We start from the raw sequence: 4,741 nt of genomic DNA, 5'->3' as shown, positions 1-4,741 counted from the left end.
AAAGTACAAGAACCACTTGACCCACATTCAAGAGGCACCTTTTGAATATAAAAAGTCTGCAGTTGTACCAAGTTTTAAAGGCCTTTACCCTACTTCTTGCTGCCATCTCTCGTCCTTGTTCACTGCCATCCACTGGGGTCAAGTCCTCAACTCCGCGACTGAGAAGCAAGAAAGAACAAGGAAGAACAAAATGAAAATACACTGGGACAAAAGAGGAAAAAGAGAAAAGAAGTGTGGTGTGTAAGGTTGTATGATGGCCCCCTTTGTGCATAGTAGAGCAAAACCTTGGTTTGCGAGCATAATTCATTCCAGAAACATGCCTGTAATCCAAAGCACTTGTACATCAAAGCAAATTTTCCCATAAGATAAAATGGAAACTCAGATGATTCGTTCCACCACCCAAAAGTATTTATGTAAAAATGATTATAATACTGTTATATAATACAAAATAATAAAGAGAATACAAAATAGAAAGAAAAATCAATTAACCTGCATTCACCATTGTAAACTTTTGTGGCTGGTGTGAAGGAGATGAGAGAGGAGGGCTATTGTGGAGGACGACTTTCACTATCATTAACAGATGTTGACTACAGTACAGTATTAGTAAACTCTTGTCATATACTGTATTTCATGTAACTGGTAATAAGGCAGCAGAGGGAAGGGTCTCAATCTTTAGACAGCCTGACCTAGAATGAAACAAAGCATTCCAAAGCTCACTCTTATATGGAAAAGCAAAGGACTGTCCATAAGTGCTTTGAAGTGACAAAAAATGCACTAGTGTCAATTGTAGGCATCTTCCAACGTTCTGAAAAATCACTGATTTCTGTCAAACACTGCGGCTTGAGACCCACCATCTGAGCATGGGAGTCTATCACTCACAATGACGCGCACACGCTCATGAGACAACCATTGGTTCAGTTGTGATCATGTGACACTCGGCACCACGTACTACTCATGTTGTATGACATTGCTCATTTATCAAGTTAAAATTTATTAGAAATGTTTGCTTGTCTTGCAGAACATTTACAGAACAAGTGACTCTGCAATCCAAGGTTTCGCTGTATTTAAAGTGGAGAGAAAGCGAGAGAAGCATCAGCAGTACCGAGTATTTGGATGCAGCTATTCGGTTGCTATCAAGGTGAGTAAATGCATCCAGCATACCAGCAAATGCACACATATGGCAAGAACCATTGAGGGGAATTAGAATTTGGAGAATACCTACCCTATGCCAAGCCCTAGATATAACTATCAAATCTGTCTCAATAACTCAGTACACGGTTATAAAACTAAGAAACATTTTCTCTAGCACTCAAGGATCTCAATATCCTGAGAATCTAATGAGCCTCTTGTCTGACCCATTTATTTCTTTTCCAACCCTCTAGCCGCCGGACAGCGGGTTGGACTCACCCAAGTGAGGTCTCAAATTACAGTGGATTCTGATGATCACTTTCCCTCATTTCTCCTACTTTCATAAGTAAGCGAGGTGACTCTACAGAGCCATTTTTAAAAAATAAATTGGCATACTTAACTACACAGCTGACCCAGATTGTTACTCACCCCCTGGTCACCCTGACTCATGAAACTGATCTATTGTAGGCATGTAAAAGTCGCCATATACTACTGTGACATTCTTAAATGGTACAAACTCGCGCTATAAAGGCCCATCTAGCAATAAAGGCCATCTTCAGCTAAAAGGTTAATTCTCTTATCAGCTGAAAAGTCTGCCCTCTTGGGCATATCTCAAAGCTGAGAACTTATTACAGAAGGCACCATCTCATTGGGTATACAGAGCAAATAACCCTTTTAAGAATGTAGAATGAAGAATGCCTATTCAAACAGAGTCAAAGCAGGTGAACAAGGTAAGGGAAGGAGGCAGTCAAGTATGAGGCTGCTGGGGGATATAATTTATGGCAGTTTGATAATTTGGGCATGTCCAGTGTTAAGAGAGCAGTTTGCCTGGCACCAGGGAGGGGCTAACAAAAGCACCCAGCGAGGAGACCTCCATGTAAGGATGCCAAAAATCCACCTCAGTGAACTGAGGGGATGATGGCAAAGGGGATCTGCAGCGTTGGCCAGCCTGCCCACCATGCTGTCACAAAGGCCAGGCTCGAGGCAGCTAAGAAAGGGCTTAATTATCCAGCCATTCCTCATTTGAGTTGGAGGGAGCCAGCAGGAGGAGCAGGCTGGACCACCAATTATGTTAGTCAGGAGGTTATTTAGTCTAAGATCAGAAATAGAGGTGAGGCAGAGCCAGCGGGGGGCAAAGCATCAAAGGTCCTCTTGACCATCAGGGGGTTCCCCTTCCCACTGTGGGCCAGGCCATTCCCATGACCTAATGCTTCAGTAGGTCTTCATTTCTGGCACGACCGAAATTCTGACCTTCTGTCTCAGAAAAGGATGTCATAACCCAGGATGCCAGGCGAACTTTAATCAGTGATAATTTTAAATACATTTTACTGCATAGTGAATTGGAATGCCAAATGCTATTTTATAACAACACTTGTTTTAAGAACACGTCACTGTAACAAAAGCATATTTCTCTGACGTCTGCGATCATTAGAGCTCACAGAATGAACGTCAATGGCAGAATCATTCAACAAGACACTTAAGGCTGGAAATACTCGTCCTGGCACCTCCTTCAGTGACGATTCCAGAGAAATCCTTCTCCGTCCTCTGAAAATATCCTTGACCCTTGACAAAAAGGCCTGAATAACTAACTATATTAGCACTACACTATGCCCTAAGTCATGAAATCACAGTGGAGAAATGGGTAGAGAACAGGGTTTAAGAGAATTTTAGCCACTCAACTATTTAGAGGGTCTTCTTTTTACCATACTATTAAAAGCGGACACACATCCAGTGGGCTAAATACCCTAAACCTGAAACACATAAACTCTCCCTGAAATACACAAACTCTCCCTAACATGTGTAAATTCCAAACGTGAATTATATGAACAACCCTAGCCAAAACCAAACCTTATATTCTCATTTGCCTTTTGGTTGCAAGATATATTCATACTCACCAACAAGATTTCCTAAGATATTTTAATCTCCTACCGCTGGCCATAAATAAGGAGAAAAGTAACAATCTATTTGATATTATATATCTTTTTAATAATTTATTCTATAAACACTTATTTTATTCTATTCCGGAAACATTTGGATTTAATTGGCAAAGATTGATGTGTGTGATAGAATTTAATAGTTACAAAAGTATGCTGTGTTTTATTAAGACTAGGCTTAATCTTAATAAATACAATTAATCATTTAAAATTAATAACTGTGATCATTATTGATAATGCTTTCCATTTTTCATATCTTCGAGGTAGCCAATGTCATGAATCTTGCTATTGTAGTAATATATTCTGTTTTAAAGCATCCCCTAAAATACACATGTATACATTGCTTTCTTTACTGTGAATTTTTTTCTTTTTCTTCCAGTTTTGAATACATTTTGGGTTCCGTGTTGATGGAGGAAGGAAATATCCAGGTTGTTTCACTGATGCTTACTGGTGGAAAAGGATATGAATAAGAAATAACTCCAGTAATTTTACCCCTCCATTAAAACCCATCACTTTGGCACTTCTGAGGTTGTGAGTCGGGGGTCTGTCCCCTGCATCACAGTTGCCTCCTTTCCAAATGGACGACAAGCAGGTATAAAATGCTGTCTGACCCGGGACAATAGCTCAGAATAGTACATGCCACTTGGTGGATTAAAAATTTATAAGATATTTTTCCATCTCTGCTTGGAATACAACTGAATATATTCTTGTCTCGTGGAAAGGGATTTCTTAGTCAGAGCTGAAGAGATGTGTAACACCTTAAATTCTGTGGGGTTTGCCTTCCTAATTATATTACACAAGAAATAAACCAAACAACCAGAGCACCTGGCAGTAGAGTCCCATTCCACATACCCCCCCCCCACATACAAATAATCACTCTTTACATATAAATCTCAGAAGGTGGGAATAGTACAGCTTGAACACACACACACACACACACACACACACACACACACCTGTACCATGTCAATATAACATTTTTCATTAAAGATTTCATTCCACATCACACCATGTATGTAAAACCTAACAGCTGTCTTGTGTTTCCAAATGTCACATTCATGTTTTCCCTTTGGTACCAGCGAGGGGCTAACAAAAGCACCTAAGGAGGAGACCTCCAAGTAAAGATGCTAAAAATCCACCCTGGGAAACTAAGGGGTTTTCTGCCAGCCATGTGGCAGCACGCTGATAGAAGTGTGGCAGGGCAGTGGGTGGGGGAAGTTGGTACATGCACACAGGGTTGCATCGAAAATCTGGAGACCGTCTTTTGCCCCCTAAGTTACCTAGACAGGAAACCTTTTGTTATGGGTAGCCATGTAACTTTGTTTAAACACATCAGCAGAGAAAACTGATTTTCTCCCTTAAGGCAAGGGTTGAAGGTAATCTACAAATATGTGTCATCTTTTGAAACATGGTATTAATTTGTTGTGATCTCTCATAGAGCTGATTATCCACATTCCTTCTAATGAGACATGACCCTCCCTGCAGGCCCTTTTCTTTCTTGCTTTGTCCTGGATTGCTGCAGTTACCAGGATACAATACAACAGCATCACAATTTCTGTGATTAGAAATAATTCTGGGTATGAGTAGATTCAGAGATGACCGAAAGCATTATAATGCCTCAGCAATGTTGGGCTCAAAGATTTTTATTAAAAATAAGCTACTATTTTTGAATAAAATAA

General features: G+C 40.2%; 1 long non-coding RNA gene across 1 annotated transcript; it reads left to right on the top strand.

Moving 5' to 3' along the window:
- The first annotated feature begins 213 nt into the window (after positions 1-213).
- Positions 214-3,865, top strand: LOC120240243. The gene is made up of 3 exons (XR_005530606.1): positions 214-245; positions 1,019-1,138; positions 3,442-3,865. It is a non-coding gene; the product is annotated as an uncharacterized LOC120240243 (long non-coding RNA).
- Positions 3,866-4,741: the final 876 nt, after the last annotated feature.

The sequence above is a fragment of the Hyaena hyaena genome, unplaced genomic scaffold (genome assembly GCF_003009895.1).
Source record: "Hyaena hyaena isolate Hyena2069 unplaced genomic scaffold, ASM300989v1 scaffold_250, whole genome shotgun sequence".
Lineage (NCBI taxonomy): Eukaryota > Metazoa > Chordata > Mammalia > Carnivora > Hyaenidae > Hyaena > Hyaena hyaena.
The sequence above is the reverse complement of the archived record's forward strand: the minus strand, read 5'-3'. Positions and strand labels throughout refer to the sequence as shown.